A 22,516-nucleotide genomic window follows, 5' to 3' on the forward strand; every position below is an offset into this window, starting at 1 on the left:
AAAGCCTGCTTTGCCACCAGTTCTTCCGGAGACTTGGTTGGATCCTGCGATGTTTGCACAGAGAAGAAAAAATCCCCTTTTCTCTGAGGAGGGAAGGAATCTCAAACTCTGTGCAAGTCAGTCTGAACCCGGAAAAGCAAATATATGAATTCGGTGGAGGTTTCCACGTGCTCTCATCTTGAAACTTCACTGTTGGTGTTGGCAGAGCTTCGGCTAAGTCTCCTAGTTGCAGGAGCCAGGGTCCCTGGGTGTCCGCCTTGGGGCCTCACTTTAGAGTCAGCCTGGCTTCCGGCCAAGGGAAAGTGCCAGGGGGAAAGTGACATTTTTCAGTAAGGCAAGTGGTTTCTGCTTTCAAGATTTTTGGGGGGGTTGGGGTGGGGTGGGGGAGGGCATTCATGAAGCCTAAGATAAAAATACTGGTTAATTTTCAAATCATTATTTTTTCCTTGGAATGTTTATTGGGAAGGTGGTCAAAAGAATTGAATCCTGGAGGGATATGGTGCCAAGTGCTTGGATAGCCCCTTTGGCTGTGACAGCACAGGGCCGTGGACCTGTATCCTCATTTACAAAATTGGGCTGTGAGAGGCTGCAGTGCATTAAGTCTGAAACACTTTTTGATCTGTAGGGTGCCATGTAAGTAATGGAAATGAGCATTGGCCTTTCCCTGAGTAGACAATTCTCCTCAGCACTGGGTTTCCAGATACCCCGCATGCTGCCCTGAACATAAAACCCTCCCCGCTGAATAGTGACTGAGCCTAGAACAGAAAAGTCTTTCTTTTGGGTCAGAGAAAGGTCTGGCATCCCTCTGCTTTCCATAGGAACCACTTTAATTTTTTTCTGCTGTACTAACTAGAATCTAAATTGCTTGAATGACCTGTTTGCTTCTGATCCTTCGTTTTTTTCTCCTCATCTCCACTAATCCTAGAAACACAGAGTCCTAAATATTGACAACACACTACATCAAAACACCTGGTGTGTGTGATAGCTTTTTGCACAAATGCAGCTATACATGAAGTTCACAAAATTCCTATAATACAAATCTGGCATATAATGAATATGCCTTATAAAATTAGCTCTTTTCAGCTCTTTAGAGTGAAATTGGAATGCTGATGAAGTGGCAAACACACAAACGAACACACACACATGGGTATAAGACCATAATGCAGTTGGTAAACAGAACCCAGTCGGGGAAGTATGATTTGCCTCTCTTTGCTTTTTCAGTTGCTGATTCTGCCCTACAGTTGAACTTTTACTGTAATTAGTAAATATTTGTTTCAGGGTCTATTGTTCACACTTATGCTACTCCAAAAATCAGTACCAACCTGCTTCTGAAATGTGTTTAATTTATGTCTTTACACAATACTCACAGCTTCTGGATGTCTGGAGAAACGGCCAGAATCAGGCAGCATGTCAGCCTTCCGAGTACCTGCAGGCTGGACCCATAATCTGAATTACCTCTGCATCAATACAGAGAGCAACAGTGGTAGATGGTATATCCTCCCTCACACCTCATGTTCTCTCCAGCAGGTTAAGATCACTCACCTTTCATTTTGGTGAAAATATAGAGATCTCTTTCCTTACTTTGTCCTTTGTGTACAAGGACACTACACAGGAGCTTTCATTCATGAAGACAATCCAATTTAAGTGACATCTCTTTGTCATTATTTTCTCAACTGTCTTTAATTTTCCTTGGACTCCTAAGTTCTTTCTTTCACTCCTTGGTTGTGGATGCTTTTGGCACAGATGCACATTTTCAGGTGTCCCAGTCCCCTGTCCCAGCAGAATCTTGTCTTCTGGCCATATGATCCAGCTGCTCTCTGTAAGAGTGTTCTTACTTCTCCGTTTCATTAGCTTGGCAAGAGATTAAACCTAGATTAAATCTATACGTTCAGCAATAATTTTTCCAGAGTGCTTCTAAAAAGAACAACCATATGAACTATAAATTGAAACACAGAAATTAAACATTCTGGAGATAATGTTTGGAATGACAATAATAGTAACCCCCTTTGCTTAAAGTTACTGTGGTGATTGATTGTCAGGACTGGGAGACATTGATGCAAAGGGAGACCTTTGGAGTAATACCTTAGATGTAATATTTCAGACTTTTAACTATGCTACCTGTTATTATCGTTCCTCTTTGAGGATCTAAGTAGAAGCTTCATGCTGATTTACACTGTAATTGGACCTAAAAAGAAATACTCTTCTTTTTTCTCCTGTACCTTCTTTTTGGGCACTGTGAAAGCATTCCCAAATGCCTGTTCCTTATGATAGCAGCCCTGTGACTTACCATCTGGTGTCACATATTTCTTTCTAAAGATGACTTAGAGAGTTTCTGTGCTATTAGTCCCTTGAAAATAATACTTATGAACTTCTCAGATGTCTCAATTGCTCTGGGCCTGCTTCCCAGGTGTTTTGTAAAAATTGATCTAAAAGAATAGGTAGATTATATGCCTCCCAAGCCTATTTTTTCTATAGACAAGGAAAACAACTTGGTACAATAGATGGTACATTGAACCAAGCCAGGGGATTTGGATTCTGTTCTCTGAGTTGTTGCTGTGTTATTGTGTGACTTTAGACAAGTCATCACACAACTCTGTTTCAGTTTTCTATAAGAACACCAACACACCCTACATGCACATATATGCTTGACATGGCTTACCTAATAAGTCATTAACAGACACTGCATGATGATACACAGGTTAATTTGATCATTGTTTACTGCATTACATTACTGAAGGTTAATAATAATTTTCATTTTCTTCTCTCCTTCCAGTTTTATCTGTTTATAAAGTTGTGAACATGGTTTTAAGTGTCTATCAGGAAACCATCTTCAAACTTTGTACATTTAGCAACCATACCCTAAAGCTTTTAAATTCTTTCAAGTACTGTGTTTTCCAAGTAGCTTTTACTTATGTTTTTCAATTAATTCTGACTGTACTATTTAAAATATTTTAATAACAGTATGGTATCCACAAAATTTCTTGTAGTTAATATATACCCAGATATTTAAACCTATTTTGAACCAAATCCTGTAAATTTTCTGGTTAATTCAAGATTGTAAATAAATATAAATTTACCATATGACCTTATTTTAAGACAATTGCATTTTCTGTTTGTTAATATATCAAATTAGCAGTCTCTTTAGATGACTTAGAATATATATGTGTGTGTCTATGTTATATATGTATATATGTAAATGTAAGTAGAACAAATATAGGTTGTGATGTAGTTTTAAAGATTATGTTATTTCATGAATATATAAATTATAAATATGTATTTATAAATAAATATGTATATATATTCTTTTTCTGATCAAATAATCAGGGTTGAGGGATGATCACTCATATAAAACCAATACAATATATGAGAAAAAATAAAATTGACCATTTATTGAATGTCAGGTGTGTCTTGAACATGCTGCTAGGTGCTTCACTGGTTTACTTAGTCCTCATAGCAGTTTTATAAGGTAGGTATTATATCAGCTTTACAGCCATAAATTACATGTTTGTCAATGTCTGTGGAAACTGGCCTCTCTAATCTGTGGCCTCCAAAGCCATGATCTTTCTACTCTGGTACACCCTTCTCACCTAAATGGGTGGCACTAGGCCTACTTAAATTTAAATATATTTTAAGTCAACAAAAATTTATCACTCACCTCCAATAAGAAAAACATTACTGTAGACATAAATGGGCTATATGATGCTTTTTTAAAATTGTGGTATCGTTGATATACAATCTTATATTAGTTTCAAATATACAACACAGTGGTTCAGCAGTTAGCCATGTTATTAAACCCTCATCCCCTCTAGTGCGGTTACTATCTATCAACAAGAAAGATGGTACAGAATTATTGACTATGTTCTCCCTGCTGTACTACCATCCCTGTGACCAACTTATATGGTGATTGAGAATTATGGTGCCCATTTATCTCCTCCCCCTCCTCCACTGCCCCAAACCCACCCCCTTGGTAACCACTAGTCACTTCTATAAGATGCCTTTTTGAATTAAAAACTTCTTTAGCCGATTACTATTTCCTAAATATATACACACATAGATACAAACGTCTCTGTGTTTGGCTGCCTTAGATCTTCTCACAACTTGTATACTTAAAATATATTGTGTGTGTATATTTCTGTGTATACTTGAAAGTATTTCAGAGTTCTAAGTAATTTTACAAATCACTTAGCTAAGCCCTCATTTCATATATTATTTGACAGTGAAAGAACTGACCCAAGTTAAATCAAATCCTCAGAAGACTTGAGTTACTTGAATGATAGTAGATTGTGGTCTCAGGATTGTCTCTGGTATTAGAGGATAACTAAGAAAAATAACAGCCTTTTTCTTTTTTTTTAACCATTTATTCTTTTCCAAAAGCCTTGATTTTAAACATCACAATAAGCACCAGTTGGTTACTTTATTTTATGTCATTATATCTTTTATTATATTTTATTTTTATTATAATTATATTATGTGTATTCTTTTCAAATGTGCAAATATTTTTAAGTAATAGAACTACAATAGTCCCCTTTATTCTCAAGGGTTACTTGCAAAGACCCCCAAGTGGGTTCCTGAAATCATGGGTAGTACTGAATCCTGCATATATAGTTTTTTCCTACACATACATACCTTTGATAGTTTGATTTGTAAATTTGGCACAGTGAGAGATTAATAATAACAAATAACAGAAAATTATATCAATGTACTGTAATAAAAGTTGTGTGGTCTCTCTCTCTCTCAAAATACCTTACTTTCTGTACTCTTCTTGTGGTGTGAGGTGATGCAGGGCCTACCTGCTGAGATGACGTGAGGTGAGTAATGTAGACAAGGTATTAGGCTGCTCTTGACCTACTGATCTTCTCATTCTTTGTCAGAAGGTGGATCCTCCACTTCCAGACCTGGCTGATCCTTGGTAACTAAAACAGAAAGCAAAACCTTAGATAAGGGGTTTTGACCATAACTTGGGCAAATTATTTCTCAAGGATATCACTCAACCATTTTTACAAAGTCCACTGCATTTTCCCTACACAACTGAGAAATTAATTGTGAGGCTAATAGAAAATTAGCATATTGGTTCTTTCGCTGAAAGAACTGGATAGTTACTTTAGTAAATAAATGTACATTTACCCAACTTGTATGCAAATAAGCTACTTACTATAATACAAACTTGTATTTTAAAACATTTATCACTGTACTGTGTGACTTCTGTACACATTAATCAACCCTAACTAGTACCTTCTTGTTGTTTTAGAAAGCTTTGTGTAAATAGATTTCACATTTCTCCTCTTTCCCCATATATTCCAAGAGGAAGGGATCTGATAGGTTAGAACAGTCCTTTTATTTTCAGAACTTAATTAGCATCACTCTAACAAGGATAAGTATAGCTGGGTGAAGTCATCAGAAAACCCCAGGCTTATTTTAGCTCCCATTTTCAACTTTTTCTCCTTGATTCTTAAAATAAATTTGAAAGTCATTTTCAACTCATTTAAATTTCACATTCTTCTTTCCCACTCCTGGTAGAGGTGATAATGAGCAGTGAAATCATCAAAAGAAAGGGAGTAGTATTGAGGAGGAGGTGGCATGAAGGGCATGGAAAATCCACAGAGTGGACCAGCGGTTGCTGAATAATGAGCAGTTAACTGAATGTAGTTTATTGATGATATACATGCCTTACTACCTGGAGTCAGTCCTGGGAGACTTGAAATAAGGGCAAGGTATGGGCCTTGGAGAGACTAAAGCAATCCTAACCCTATAAATTAGCATAGAAATTAGATCAGGGGCAAAACAAATCCATTGAAGGAGAGAAATCATTTTAAATTTCACTTTAGGGTGTTGATCCTGTGCCATGTATCCTTCAGATACCTATTCTTCACTCTCACAAATTGAACTGTTAGGTTTGGAAAAGCTTAATGAAAATTCATTCTGAGGAAATGTTTTTACATGGATCAACAGATCTTTCGCCTGGCTTTCTGAAATCCCTTTTTATCTGATTCTTTGACTTTAAGGCGAGATTGTTAAAAACTGCGTGACTATTCTGATCTCGGTGTGTGTGGCATATAAAAGCACTGAACTAGCATTGTGGGGTCCATAAGAAGCTTTGTCAGGGACATAAGTCAACACTGTCATGCACTTAGTAGAGCCACAGACACTAGCTGCTTCTTTCTGGATATCTTTTTGGGAAGAGGGTAGATGTTGTTATCTCAGTTTCATTTACTGCTAACAGTTGCCACTTAATGGGCACCTAACTTTTGCCACATATTATCTCTAATTTTCACAAGGACCCTGTAAATTAATGATGACCACATTTAAAGATGAGACAGCACAGGAAACTGAGACTATCAGAGGGTAGGTTTGCCTGAGGTCTCATAGTGGAGAAGTGGCCAAGTTAGTATGGAACACAGACAACATGAGGTAGTTTATCTTAATGTTGGTGTATCTTTGTTTTGCATATTGGGGATATCCTAATATTCACAGAAGTAAGCACATATGTTGAATATGTGCATATTATAAATAATGCATAGAATCTGAGAACCACTAAAAGAATACCACACTTCTGACAAAATTGAATAAAGAACTTAAATAAAAATGTCGTATTTATGAAGTAACATTTTTTCTTTCCTTCTTTGGATTATCAAGAAAAGGGAGTGGATTTTGTAAATGAATTTTCACTAATGCTTTGAAATTATGTGATAAAATATTCATAATAATGGGCTTTTAGTGACAAAATTATATTACTGTACAACTTCATTTAAAATATTCGTATTTTCTTTTAGAATTTAAAATAAGTCAAACAAATGTAGATAGGATGAACATTACTAGACTAATATTTGTCATTACCCAGAATTTAGACTGCAATTTTACACTCGCGTTGAGAAAGGGAGGAAAGAAAGCTAGAAAGGAAAAGGAGATTGAGAGATTTATGTGGGAGACAAACCTTTTTAATGGTATTTTTCTCTAAATGAAAAGGATTAAAATTTCCTTGAATGTACCATTAGACCTACATTCTCTGTAGAAGCAATTTTTAAAAATTCTAAATGTAAAATTATACAGTGTGCTTTCTTGAGGAAAAAAAGCATTAAAACACACTTACTGCCACTTTCATTTTCCAATACCGCTTCTTAAAAAAATGCTGTATCTATTAGAGTCCTGCCAGAGCTTGTTAAACTATTCAGTAATGATTATAAAAGGAATTTTACACACAACGCAATAGTCGTAAAGTGGAGAAACCTCAGATATCCTCGCTAGCTGTGAGTATGACTATTTCAGCCTTTCTGTGGGATTTGTGGACCAAGATTGATTCCAGGTGCATCTCTGCATATCCCTATCGTCTGTAAGAGAAGCTCTTCTGGGTTGCAGGGATCCTTTGAATGGGCACCACCACTGCTGAAGGCTGTCTGCATAGCCTGCAGTTAATCTTTATTACCATAATCAAAGCAACAGTGCCCTTTTTTTGGCAAAAGGACAGGTTTCCACTTATTGCTATTAATAAAAAAATATTAGCAGTCTTGAGTTGCCACTGTATTTTCTCTCCAATAGATTTTGGGAAGTAAACAAATATTCCTTAGAAGTTACCAGACACTAAAGAATGGTAGAAACATCTGGGAAGTGCTAACTTACTGTTGCTATTGTGTGTTTATAGTCCACTTTCCCTGACTCTGTAACACTACACTCAAATGTGTTTTGTACTTAATGTCTCTTGTCTCGCCTTCGCTGGATTTTCTCTTATCACCTTTTAACTACATTTTCCTCCAAAGGCCTCTTCTGTTGTCTTCTAATCCTTCACAGGGGAGCACTTTATTATACTTCTAGTCAGCCGTTGCTATACTGAGTCTTCCCAGTGCCACCCCTAAAGTCCTCAAATTCTACACATCCACAACTTTTCCTGTCACTAGAAGTCATGAGAAGTTGAAAATACCTTTCTCCTAGGTGATGCTTTTAAGTATTCCCCCTAGGATACTTGCTCCTTCTTATTTAAAATGGCCTGTTCTAGGTCAAATCACCTAAAATATACAATGCTTCTAGCATGAAACAGAAATGCCCATACATATAAACATATTAACTACCTAAAGGTAGTCCATAAATATTATTCATCCAATAGCTAACTATTGCCATCTGTTAGAGGAGGGCAGAACTGAGGTGCATAGTTTTGTTTTCACAGTGATAATACAAAGATGGCTGATTGTTTCCACAACATAGGAGATTAGAAGCTTGAAGAATCACTTAGCAGTATGGAGCACCATGCCTGGAATTCAGCTGCCTGCCCCTCAAAAGACCTCAGAGGATTGAACTGGAGTGGTGAGAAAATAATAACTGAGTTTTTGAGCACTCACTGAACTAAGACATACATACACACACTCAAACATATGTATGTGTGTCTATATATTTAAGTGTTCATTGACTATAAATTCTCACAATAGTCTATTAGATAGGAATTGTTATTTCCAGTTTAAAAACAGGGAAATTACAGCTTAAAGCACTATGTAAGCTGTTCAAGATCACACAGCCATAATTTAAAGACTTCCAAGTATTAACCTTAATTCAGGCACTCTTTTCTGGACTGTACTAGGCTATACAGTCACACAGCTGAAAAATATAGTTTTGGGAAAGGGGGTAGGTAAGAGTATTTTTAAATACTAGGTAGGGTTAACTTATATTAATCTAACCTGACTATATGTCTCAATTTCCCCAGGACAATCTGTTTTAGCCTGTTGTCTCAGGGCTTTAAGACACTCTGAAAATACTGTGGTTTAGATAATGAAATGTAAGGCCAGGTTAAATTAACCGTTTTACAAGATTGGTACAGAAAATCAATGTACAGTGAAAATATAACTGTTACAAAGACTTTCATACTTCTGTGCATTTATTCTGAAGGCAGATCTAAGTGGAAGCAAAAGAAGAACTAGGAGAAGCATTTTATAATGAACCAATGTAAAATGAATCTAGTGTTTATTCACAGCAGGCTGAGCCAATGGAAATGGGATACCCAGAGCCATTTGGCTTTGATTCCCTCTTCACTGCTCAGGGCTTCCATGCATGCTTCTTTTATGATGCTCCTTTTTTTTTTTTTTTTCCAAAGCTTGTTTGTCTCTCTGCTGATGAACACATGCTTTCTTTAAAAACAGGTACTTTTCTCAGGGTATGAAAAAGCCTAGTGTGTGGGAACCATTCTCTTTCATTGAAGAGCTCTGTCATGCTTCTGCTCTGTGTATCAAATCAGGGTAGAGGGAAGTTTTCCTTATTGTCAAGGTATGGGAGGGAGAGCATTTCACCACAGCCTGTGGGTATGGACCGAGATAGCATTGTGCTTATGAGCCTAGGCTGTGTGTTTGGACAGACCTGGTTTCAGTTCTCCATTCTGCAAGGTACTAGTGGTGTTACCCTGAGCTTCACTTAGAATTTTGAAGACTCAATGTTCCCATTTAATAAAAATAGCTTAAAATTTTCAGCACTTAACCATTTCCACGCACTATCATAAGAGCATTGCCCATATTAAATTACTCAATCTTCATAGTGGTCCAACAGTGAGGCTCTGTAACATGCCTACGTCAGACAGGACGGTGGTGCTGAGACAGGAGATGAGGCCGTGTGCTTCCAAAACCGGCACCCAGCACTCTCTGTACCTTCTTGTAAAACAGGATTGGTAACATTTACCTACTAGGGTAAGTATTTAAGAGAATGAATTTAAAGTGTATACCACAGTTCTTGACACGAGTAAGGTTCAGTAAATGCTAGCTGTGAAAATATTAGTTCTACTCTCTCCGTCCTTTCTCCTGTCCATCATTCATTTTCACTCAAATTAGACCGTGGTTCTTTTTATTTCCAACACATTATGTAATTATTGCTATTTCCGTACCTTTGCTAATACATATCTCTTCAATGAGAAATTCCTGTATTGTCTGCTTAGCTTTTTCCAAGCATGTTTATTCTTCACAGTCCAGGATATGTGACTTAGTCCTTTCCACTTTTTCTATACCTTTATCCACATCAATTTTCATTCCTATTTTATTGAACTCCAAGATGTTTCAAATCATTTCATTTATATTTTGTGATAAGTCACGATTATTTTGCATATCTTTACATATTCTTCTGTATCATTTTGGACAGAAGAAAATATACTTATGTGGGTTTGCCATATGGATATAAACATTTTACTTATTTCAGTATTTCATGTAAATATCTTTAATGAAGCTGCCTTTCCCACATCTTTGTAAATATTCATGATTACTTACTCTATTATTAAACACTGTGTATGTGTTTTACATGAGATGCAGAAATTTAATGTTTTCTGATATGTTTTCATAAATGTCAATAATTTTTTAATAGTTTGTAGTAATGCTTGCAGAGTATGTGGGTACTCGTTTATCTGCATTGGTATCACTACTAGATAACATATTTTTTATTTCCAGTATGATAGTCCCAAGTAGCATTTATGATTGTTTTATTGGAATAGTAATAATTTTAGAAAATAGGAACTTCTTTTGTTTTCCATTTTTGGAGGGAATTGATAGGTTTTCTTATTTGTACAGTTCCTTATACAGTAGGGATAGGAATGCCATTTTTTCTTTCAAATATTTGATAAACTTCTTAATTATTTGCTCTATCTTGACTTGTTTTGCTCCAACTAAATAACAAGCTCCTTATACATAATGATTAATGCAGACTGGGCAAATAGTTGATGTTCAATCAATGATTTTTAATGGCTGAAAGTACTCATCTCTTGGATTTTTACTATTATTATTATTATTTGGTGTCATTAATATACAATTGCATGAGCAACATTGTGGTTACTAGATTCCCCCCATTATCAAGTACCCACCACATACCCCATTACAGTCACTGTCCATCAGCCTAGTAAGATGCTATAGAATCACTACTTGTCTTCTCTGTGCTATACTGCCTTCCCCGTGCCCCCCACCTGCTACATTATGTGTGCTAATCATAATGTCCCTTATTCCCCTTCTCCCTCCTTTCCTATACACCCTCCCCAGTCCCTTTACCTTTGGTAACTGTTAGTCCATTCTTGAGTTCTGTGAGTCTGCTACTGTTTTGTTCGTTCAGTTTTTGCTTGGCTCTTACTTATGCTCCAAAGATGAGTGAAATCATTTGGTACTTGTCTTTCTCCGCCTGGCCTACTTGACTGAGTGTAATACCCTCTAGCTCCATTCATGTTGTTGCAAATGGTAGGATTTGTTTTCTTCTTATGGCTGAATAGTACTCCATTGTGTATATGTACCACATCTTCTTTATCCATTCATCTACTGATGGACACTTAGGTTGCTTCCATTTCTTGGCTATTGTAAATAGTGCTGCGATAAACACATAGGGGTGCATATGTTTTTTTTGAGACTGGGAAACTGCATTTTTTGGGTAAATTCCTAGGAGTCAAATTCCTGGGGCAAATTGTATTTCTATTTTTATTTTTTTTTTAGGAACCTCCATATTGCTTTCCACAGTGGTTGAACTAGTTTACATTCCCACAAGCAGTGTAGGAGAGTTCCCCTTTCTCTGCATCCCCACCAGCATTTGTTGTTCCTATTTTTTTCTATGTTGGCTATCCTAACTGGTGTGAGGTAATATCTCATTGTGGTTTTAATTTGCAATTCCCTGATAATTAACAATGTGGAGCATCTTTTCATGTGCCTGTTGGCCATCTGAATTTTTCCTTTGGAGAATTGTCTGTTCATATTCTCTGCCCATTTTTAATAGGGTTATTTGCTTTTTGTGTGTTGAGGCATGTGGGTTCTTTATATATTTTAGATGACAACCCCTTGTCAGATATCTCATTTACAAATATATTCTCCCATACTGTTGGATGCTGTATCATTCTGCTGATAGTGTCCTTTGCTTTACAGAAGCTTTTTAGCATGATGTAGTCCCATTTGTTCATTTTTTATTTTGTTTCCCTTACCTGAGGAGATGTGTTCAGGAAAAAGTTGCTCATGTTTATATTCAAGAGATTTTTGCCTACATTTTCTTCTAAGATTTGTATTGTTTCATGACTTAAATTCAGGTCTTTGATCCATTTTGAGTTTACATTTGTGTATGGGGTTAGAAAATAATCCAGTTTCATTCTCTTGCATGTAGCTGTCCAGTTTTGCCAATACAAGCTGTTGAAGAGGCTGTCATTTCCCCATTGTATGTCTATGGCTCTTTTATCATATAGTAATTGACTATATATGCTTGGGTTTATATCTGGGCTCTCTAGGCTGTTCCAGTAACCTATGGGTCTGTTCTTGTGCCAGTACCAAATTGTCTTGATTACTGTGACTTTGTAGTAGAGCTTGAAGTCAGGGAGCGTAAATCCCCCCGGCTTTATTCTTCCGTCTCAGGATTGCTTTGGCTATTCGGGTCTTCCATGGTTCCATGTGAATTTTAGAACTATTTGGTCTAGTTTGTTCAAGAATGCTGCTGGTATTTTGATAGGGATTGCATTGAATCTGTAGAATGCTTTATGTAGGATGACCTTTATGACAGTATTAATTCTTCCTATCCAAGAGCACAGGATGTGTTTCCATTTATTTGTATCTTCTTTAATTTCTCTCATTAGTGTCTTGTAGTTTTTGGAGTATAGTTCTTTCACTTACTTGGTTAGATTTATTCCTAGGTATTTTATTCTTTTAGATGCAATTGTGAATAGAATTGTTTTGCTGATTTCTCTTTCTGCTAGTTCATCATTAGTGTATAGGAATGCAACAGATTTCTGTGCATTAATTTTGTATTCCGCAAATTTGCTGAATTCAGATATTAGATCTAATAGTTTTGGAGTGGATTTTTAAAGGTTTTTTTATGTGCAATATCATGTCATCTGCAAATAGGGACACTTTAACTTCTTCCTTGCCAATCTGGATGCCTTTTATTTCTTTCTGTTGTCTGATTGCGTGGCTAGGATATCCAGTACTATATTGAATAAAAGTGGGGAGAGTGGACCTCCTTGTCTTCTTCCTGATCTTAAAGGAAAAGCTTTCCACTTCTCACTGTTAAGTATGATGTTGGCTGTGGGTTTGTCATATATAACCTTTATTATGTTGAGGTATTTGCCTTTTATATCCATTTTGTTGAGAGTTTTTGTCATGAGTGGATGTTGAATTTTGTTGAATTCTTTTTCAGCATCTATGGAGATGATCATGTGTTTTTTCTTTCTTTTTGTTGATGTGGTGCATGATATTGATGGATTTTTGAATGTTATACCATCCTTGCGTCCCTGGGATGAATCCCACTTGATCATGATAGATAATCTTTTTTATGTATTTTTGAATTTGATTTGCTGATATTTTGTTGAGTACTTTTGCGTCTATGTTCATCAGTGATATTGGTCTCTAATTTTCTTTTTTTTGTGGTGTCTTTGCCTGGTTTTGGTAGTAGAGTGATGTTGGCCTTGTAGAATGAGTTTGGGAGTATTCCTGCCTCTTCTACTTTTTGGAAAACTTTAAGGAGGATGGGAATTAGGTCTTAACTAAATGTTTGGTAAAATTCAGCAGTGAAACCATCTGGTTCAGGGTTTTATTCTTAGGTAGTTTTTTGATTACCAGTTCAATTTCCTTGCTGGTGATTGGTCTATTTAGATTTTCTGTTTCTTCCTGTGTCAGCCTTAGAAGGTTGTATTTTTCTAGATAGTTGTCCATTTCTTCTAGGTTATCCAGTTTGTTACCATATCATTTTTCGTAGTATTCCCTCAGAATTCTTTGTATTTTTCTGACATCTGTAGTGATTTTTCATTTTTTATTTCTGATTCTATTTATGTGAGTAGACTCTCTTTTTTTCTTGATAAGTCTGGCTAGGAATTTATCTATTTTATTTATTTTCTCAAAAACCAGCTTCTGCTTTCATTGATTCTTTCTATTATTTTATTCTTCTCAATTTTATTTATTTCTGCTCTAATCTTTATTATATCCCTCCTTCTACTGACTTTGGGCCTCATTTGTTCTTCCTTTTCTAGTTTTGTTAATTGTCAGTTTAGACTGTTAATTTGGGATTATTCTTCTTTCCTGAGGTAGGCCTGTATTGCAATATACTTCTCTCTAATCACTGCCTTCGCTGCATCCCACATATTTTGTGGTGTTGAATTATTGTTGTCATTTGTCTCCATATATTGCTTGATCTCTATTTTTATTTGGTCATTAATCCATTGATTATTTAGGAGCATGTTTTTAAGCTTCCATGTGTTTGTAGGCTTTTTAGTTTTCTTTGTGTAATTTTTTCTAGTTTTATACATTTGTGATCTGAGAAGCTGGTTGGCACAATTTCAGTCTTTTTGAATTTTGTGAGGCTCTTTTTGTGGCCTAATATTTGATCTATTCTTGAAAATGTCCCATGTGCACTTGAGAAGTATGTGTGTCCTGTTGCTTTTGGATGGAGTGTTCTGTAGATGTCCATTAGGTCCATCTGTTCTAATATGTTGTTCGGTGCTTTTGTCTCTTTACTGATTTTCTGTCTAGTTGATCTGTCCTTTGAAGTGAGTGGTGTGTTGAGGTCTCCTAAAATGAATGCATTGCATTCTGTTTCTCCCTTTAATTCTGTTAGTATTTGTTTCATATATGTAGGTGCTCCTATGTTGGGTGCATAGATATTTATAGTAGGTATATCCTCTTGTTGGATTGACCCCTTTATCCTTATGTAATGTCCTTCTTTGTCTCTTGTTACTTTCTTCTTTCTTTGTTTTGAAGTCTATTTTGTCTGATACTGCAACTCCTGGTTTTTTCTCCCTATTGGTTGCATGAAATATATTTTTTCATCCCTTTACTTTCAGTCTGTGTATGTCTTTGGGTTTGAAGTGAGTCTCTTGTAGGCAGTATATAGACAGGTCTTGTTTTTTCATCCATTCAGTGTCTGTATGTCTTTTGATTTGTGCATTGAGACTATTTACATTTAGGGTGATTATTGATAGGTATGTGCTTATTGCCATTTCAGGATTTAGATTTGTGGTTACCAAAGGTTCAAGAGCCATTGTCTTACTATCTAAACAGTCTAATTTAACCCACTTAGTATGCTATTAGAAACAGAACCTAAAGTTTCTTTTTTTTTTCCTCCTTTTTCTTTCTCCCCCTTTCATATGTTAGGTATCATATTCTCTACTCTTTGCCTTTCCCTTGATTGACATTGTGGGTAATTGATTTGATTTTGCATCTGCTTAGTAATTAATTTTTCTACTTTGCTGTCTTTTTATTTCCTCTGCTGACATCTATTTAGCCTTAGGAATACTTCCATCAACAGCAGTCCCTCCAAAATGCACTGTAGGGGTTGGTTTGTGGGAGGTAAATTCTTTCACCTTTCAGTTATCTGAAAATTATTTAATCCCTCCTTCAAATTTAAATGATAACCTTTCTGGGTAGAGTATTCTTGGTTCAAGGCCCTTTTTTTTATTGCATTAAATACATCATGCCACTGCATTCTGGACTGTAAGGTTTCTGTTGAGAAATCTGATGATAGCCTTATGGGTTTTCCTTTGTATGTGATCTTTTTTCTCTCTCTAGCTGCTTTTAAAAGTCTGTCTTTATTCTTGATCTTTGTCACTTTAATTATTATGTGTCTTGATGTTGTCTTCCTTGGGTCCCTTGTTTTGGGAGATCTGTGAACCTCCATGGCCTGAGAGATTATCTCCTTCCCCAGATTGGGGAAATTTTCAGCAATTACCTCCTCAATGACACTTTCCCTTTTTTCTCTGTTCTTCTTTTGGTACCCCTATAATGAGAATAGTGTTCTGTTTGGATTGGTCACACAGGTCTCTGCATATTCTTTTATTCTTAGAGATACTTTTTTCTCTCTGTACCTCAGATTCTTTGTATTCCTCTTCTCTAATTTCCATTCCATTTACCATCTCTTCTACTCATCTACTCTGCTTTTAAATCCCTCCATTGTATTTTTCATTTCAGATATGGGAATTTCTTAATGATTGAATCTCCATCTTAAATTCTTTCCTGAGTTCTTGAATGTTTTTCTGTACCTCCATGAGCATGTTTCTGATTTTTCTTTTGTACTCTTTTAGGAAGATTGGTGAGTTCAGTTTCATTTGGCCCTTTTTCTGGGGTTTGTGAGATTTTGGTCTGAACCAGGTTCCTTTGACATTTCATATTTCTGTGTGGTGCCCACTAGTGGCCAGAAGCTCTAGTCTCTGGAGCTGCTTAGCCCCTGGATTGATGTTGGGGGTCACATGGAGTGGTGCTGGTGCCTGATGGGAGGAAGAACTGTTTCCTGCCTTCTGACTGTAGTGCCTGTCTCCAGTGTCAGAGCCTGTCTCCAGTGTCAGTGGGCTGAGCACACAGGTGTAAGCCTCTGTGCTTGGCATCTCTAGCTATTGTAGGTGGGGTCTTCCTCTTGCTGGCCTGACTTCAGCACAGTGAATGCCGGTTGAGAGCTGGTGCCGGCAGACCAGGAGGAAGGCATAGCAGGCTGCATGTCACATTGGGGAGCCTCAAAGCTGAGTAGTCAGCCAGGGGGTTGGAATGCCTGAAGCTCCTCAAAGTTCTCAACCTGCTCAGCAGAGCACGCAGAGACAACTTTGTCCACCTATCCCTTCTCCTGCGCAGCAAGCTCCGAGCAAACCCTGCCCCTTCAGCAGCCCTCTTGCTGCTAGGAAGCCTCTCAGACCACCCACTTTTCCCTTGTCCCAGAGAGGCTGGATGTGGATCCTCATCCTCCACAAATGGCCAGAATCTCAGTCTCTCAAGCACTCCGCCTCTCCCAGCTCCCCAACTCCACCAACCTCCAGAGCACCACACAATGTAGGTTTGTGCTCCAAAGCAGATCTCCAGGGCTGCATGTTCAGCAGTCCTAGGCTTCCACTCCCTCCCTGCTCCCTTTCTCTTCCTTCTGCTGGTGAACTGGGATGGGGGAAGGGCTTGGGTTCTGCCAGATCAAGGCTTTGGTATGTTACCCTGTTTTGTGAGGTCTGCTCTGTTCTCCAGGTGTATGCAGTCTGGTGCAGCCTTCTTTCCTGTTGCTGTTTTAGGATCAGTTGTATTAACTATATTTTCATACTATATGTGGTTTTGGGAGGAGTTCTCTGTCTTGCCTCTCACGCTGCCATCTTGAACCTAACAGGATATATTAATAGTGAGTCTGGATTTTAATTATTAAATATTTCTAAATACCTTTAAGTTTTATTGGTGAAATAGATGATAAACTTATAGATGTAGGAGACAATGTCTGTGCAACATTTGCCATAGCACTACTTATTTATTGTTTATTTTTCATTGGATATAAGAAATGTATTAACATAAATGTTGTTTGACTATAGTATATGCTAAGTAGTTCTCTAATAGAACATAACTATTTAATTACTTTTCCTTACCAGAGTTAAAATGTAATATAGCTAGTTTGTTTATTGAAGAAATATGAAATTTCTTCTTTCCAAATTCAAGATACTGTAAACATTTTCACTTTCATCTCTGCTGTATGGACTTCCTATCATCCAGAGGCTATTAGTCTCACAGATATACTAATCCATTTGTTTCTTTCCTTGGTCAATAAATTCTAACATGGGACTCAGTAAAATGATAATAATGTAAAAATATTTTGCACCTCAAAAGAAAATGTTTCCTTTTCTTTTGCTTTGAGAATCTGTTCTTTTCATTTTTGACTCTAGTTTAAAATATGAGAGAAAGCAATAAATGAACAAATGAGTGGAAATGAAGACCTCAGGATTGCTTTTCCCAAAGAGAAATGCCTTTGGGGAAGGAGTGACTCCTGTTCTTCCTGTGGTCTATGGTATATTTTTCTTATCTGCAAGTACAGGAAATAATACCTTTCTGTGATGTCATGGAGACTAAGCAAAAGATGTGACTGTAAACAGCTTAAATTTCTGAAACAAAAAGAAAGTCCTCATTTCACTATTAGAGTTGTAGATGCATTAAGTGGTCTTCATTCCAAAGTTGGTGGAAGAAGCTATACTTCAAGTATTTCAGAAAAATCCTTCAGTAATCTTCAGTACTCCAATGTCTACCACACTTCACTATTGTCTCTGTCTATCCTTACCCACTTCTTCCAGTTACCTGCTAACATTTCCTTCTGTATAATAAAACAAGTGCTGATACAAGTGAATTGTTTCTAAAACTCGAAGGTATCATTGGCAAGTCAGCCACTGGGATATTTCTGTCAACATGCAAATATTTCAAATGACAAATATCTATTATAGTAGAACTATATTGCATTAAAGCATAATTTGAGACTTTGTTTATCAATTTGAGATAGTAAGTATTGAAGAAATGTGAACACACTGTTAAATTTGGGCTTTATGACAGGTGGAATGTTCTAGAACTTAAAATCTGTTAAGCGAGGGTATGCATACTACTACTAATAATAGAAATTACACACCTGTATTGATCTTTGGCTCCAGTATAAGCTTGCTGACAACCATAAAAAGTAACTAGATATCGTTGTAATCCCAGTTATAGATGAGAAAACTGAGACACAGTAACTCTATTAGCCATTGTAGGCAAGTCTATGCTACAGTAACAAATTAATTCCAAGCCTTCAGCAGCTTAACACAACCAAGGTTAATTTCTTGCTTATATTATATATCCATTGTTGTCTCTATGTACTCTTATTTAAGGACCAGGTTAATGGAGGTTTCATTGCTTTTGAGTCCTCCATCCCATCTCTCATCTTTCAGGGTCACTATAATAGGAAGAAGAAAACATGGAGAACTCATAATACTCTCTGCCCAGCTGTATACATGACTTTTCTGCCTATAGTTCATTGGCCAGAGCTTCATCACTTCTCTTCCCCATCTGTAAGAGACAGAAGTAAAGTCCTCTCCTGTGCTAGAAGGAGAGGGGAATCAGATCGGAACACTTAGGCAAGCTACTTAAACTCTCTGTTGAAATAATTCTCAGGTCCAATAGCTGATAAATAGTGGAATTGGAATTTAAATCCAGACACACTGGCTCCAGAACCAGAACTCCTAACAACCTCACTATTTTTAATATCTGTTAACACTTGATGTGATTTTATGACCTCCACTTTTTTTTCCAAACTATAAGCTCTTGACTGATTTGGAATCATTTATTCCAAATATCCATTGCATTAAAAACCAGTACTTCTTTAAAAAATAATAGCTTTACTCTCATCTAATACACATCCATAAGTAAGGACAGTTATTGAGCAAGTTCTCAGTAAATATTACATGCATAAATTATATATATATATATATATATATATATGATATTTACAACAAACCGCAATAACTGAGACTGCCCCAATGTCTGCCATGGCTTACCTGATTTTTTTTAAGAAGTGCATCTTATTTGCTTGTCCTCTTCAGATTCTTAAATGTCACACTATATCTGTTACTTTTTAAGGCTGTTAGTCATGAAGAAGAACAAAACATTCAGGATATTCTATCCATATCCTGGGGCTATACATATTCTTTTTCCTCAGCCTATGGAGAAAACTTAATATTTTAATAACTGTGAGCATGGATGCATTCTTTGGCTAGTGTCCTAAGTAAACAGCAGATGGATTTCAGGTTTTCTGCATTCTAATTTACATACATTTTGCAAAAGTTAGAAATGCAGAAGTTCCTCTCCATACCTTTAGTCTAGTCAGGGAAAATAAAAAAAACAAAACACACATTAGATTTCAGAATATTGTCTTGTTATTGCCTGCTCAATAACAAATAATATAAGGATCATAAAATCTTGAAGAAGATGCTGAATTTCTTGTGGGAATGAATAGAAGTGCTCTCTGGTGTGTTAAATTCATTCTAAAGATGCTTACTGGGGAAAGAGAGACATTTTATTGCCCAGGGGATTTCAGGGGTAGATGGTGTTACACAGTTGAAAGGACCTGCTAAAAAAAAGTACATGTAATAATGAAATAAAGAATTTAGGATACTGAAGGACCTGTTTGGGTTTTTTGTTTGTTTGATGTGTTTGTTTCTTTGTGCTTAGAGATTGGTGGCTTTCTTCTGATTTAGATTACATTTTAACTCATTTTAGTCAGTTATTTTATTACACTGTCAGAAAAATATTGAAATTGTCGACAATCTAATTCCATTAAGTGTTTAATAAAACCTTTTAAAGATATAAGATAGAATTAATTTAGGTAAACTCAGACTTGATTGGCTTGTACAGTTTGTAAAGTTGTACTTATTTATTATACTTGTGCACATTTAAGATGCCTTAGAGTCAAATTCATACTATTAACCTTTCATTTTATATATGGAGAATAGGCTTAGAGAAGTGAAGGTTGTGTCACTAATACCTAACTGATGGCACAGTAGGACAAGTTAATTCCATTTATGGTTGTCCTGTAATGTTATATATTTAACTTTTATTTTTCATCCAATTACAGTTCTAACAAATTTCCAATTTTGAATATTATGATCTGTTTATAATTATAGATGAAAATGTATACTACAAATGCCTTAAATTTCATAGAATAAGTGATAGCACTGAAGAAATGCAAAAGTAAACAGAGGCATATATGAATTAGACACTTACTTGACATTCTGATAAATTTAGTTATGACTTTAGAAGATGTACTTCTTTAAAAAATCAGGTAAACAAGAACTTGGGACAGTGTCAGTTATTGCTGTTTGTTGTAAATATCACATATCTAAATATAAAAAATATGTATGTATGTGTATATATGTATATACACATTATATATAATATATTACATTTCCATTTTTATTCCACATATTCCCCCAAAATTATTTTAGTCATCTCAATGGAGAAACCCTTCCTTCTTATACAGTCTATGAAATTATGACACATGAACAACTGCATAAAATAGCTTTATATTGCAAAAATATGTTGTAGGTACAAGCTTATGCTTTTTTGGTAACAAAACAATTTTGAAGAGCAGGTCTCAAATTTTTAAAACAGCATTTATTCCAGTATCTGCTAGTACTACATTCCTTCTGAGAAATTACTAGTACTGTTGCAAAGCAATGCAGTATTGTTGAAAGTCTCTCCACTTTTAGCAGTTAACAATTAATACAGAACAATAGCTAAAAAGAGATAAAAAATATATTAATATAATACTGAACTTTACTTCTGCCTGTGCACAGATTTCTGATCTTTTTTGAGTTTGCTATAAGCTAGTCTCCATTTATGACCACATAGAATACTGTTAGAAGTACAGAACCCTGAAATAATAGGAATAAGATGCAGATTTTAACTTTGATTTTCTCTAACCATTTCTATTATCTTGATAAGATCATTTGATCTTGTGTGCCTCAGTTTTATAATTTATTTTGAAGTGTTTTGGATTAGTAATCTCTAAATTTCATTACTTTAAAATTTGAAGAAAAATATTTATAGAGTATAGACAGAGATAAACTGAAGATGGAAAAGTTGTTGGAGCAATGAATCTGAGAGTTTATATAAATCTTTTATGATTTAAATATTGGATAACAGTGAAATATAGACTAACTTTATGAATCTACTTTTCCTTATATTCTGCTGGTTAAAAGATAATTGATTCTTAAATTTTCATAGACTTTGGAGTTATATGTTCAAACTAATCCCATCATATTTACCAAAGCAGCAGTCCTATGTGGAAGTCCACACTGGGTAACAAGAAGCGCCAGGCAGAACATATCAGTTCTTGCTTTAATCAAAAGGTCAAAAAAGAAATAGAATAAACTTTATAAGTAACCAGGAAAATTAAAATTAAGACTTTATTGAGATGACATGTTTGTACTTGGTGAGCATTAATTTGGTGAAAATTAAGAAATCTGACCAAACTAAGTATGGGTGAGAACGTGCAGCAGTAGGAATGCTCCTATACTGCTAGTGTGCTGATGGTAGAGCAATTGATCTCCCTGTCTTGGAAAACAATTTGTCACTGTTTCAGGATACTTACATATGTAAAAGAGCCTCACTTGCTTAAAACCAGAAGAGAATGATGAATATACTATTTATATAGTAGTCGTGTCTGAGAGCAAAGCAATGGATGGCATAGAAAAGGAACAAAGGAGGGATTCAAAAATAGTGGTTTTTGGTCTAGTTCTTAAGTAGGGCAGTGGATTAATTTATTGTTTTTGTCAGAATTTATGTGTTATGTTCTTTCTGTTTGTATCAATAATTATGCAATGTGAGCATTAACAAGTAATTATAGCAAATATAGGTTTGCTGTATTTTATATAGCATATAGTACTTTCATAGATTGAATCTAAACTTCCTCAAAAATTTTTCCTGTAAACTTTCCATAAGAAACTTTCCATAAGAATGTTCTTTTTTCCCCCCAAAGGAAAACAAATATTGTAACTGAAGGGTAAGTTAATACTCAATAATTTGGTATTAAAGAATTTTGAGATCTAATTGTATACAGAAGAGAATGACATTCACACTTCTTTTCTGGAGGCAGGGGGACATCAAAATGATTATAATATCATGTCATGTGAGAGGCACTTGTAAATTGTTAATGGATAAATGTAAAAGAAATCCATTAAGTATTAGGGAATTTATGGAAGAAAACAAAAAAGGTCATTCAAAAGTTAAGGATATTACAAAAGGAATTTACTAGATGGAAAAAGAAGTAGAGTGAAGAGTGTGGTCAAATATGCCCGGGGATA

The sequence above is a fragment of the Manis pentadactyla genome, chromosome 17 (genome assembly GCF_030020395.1).
Source record: "Manis pentadactyla isolate mManPen7 chromosome 17, mManPen7.hap1, whole genome shotgun sequence".
In the NCBI taxonomy this organism is placed as follows: domain Eukaryota; kingdom Metazoa; phylum Chordata; class Mammalia; order Pholidota; family Manidae; genus Manis; species Manis pentadactyla.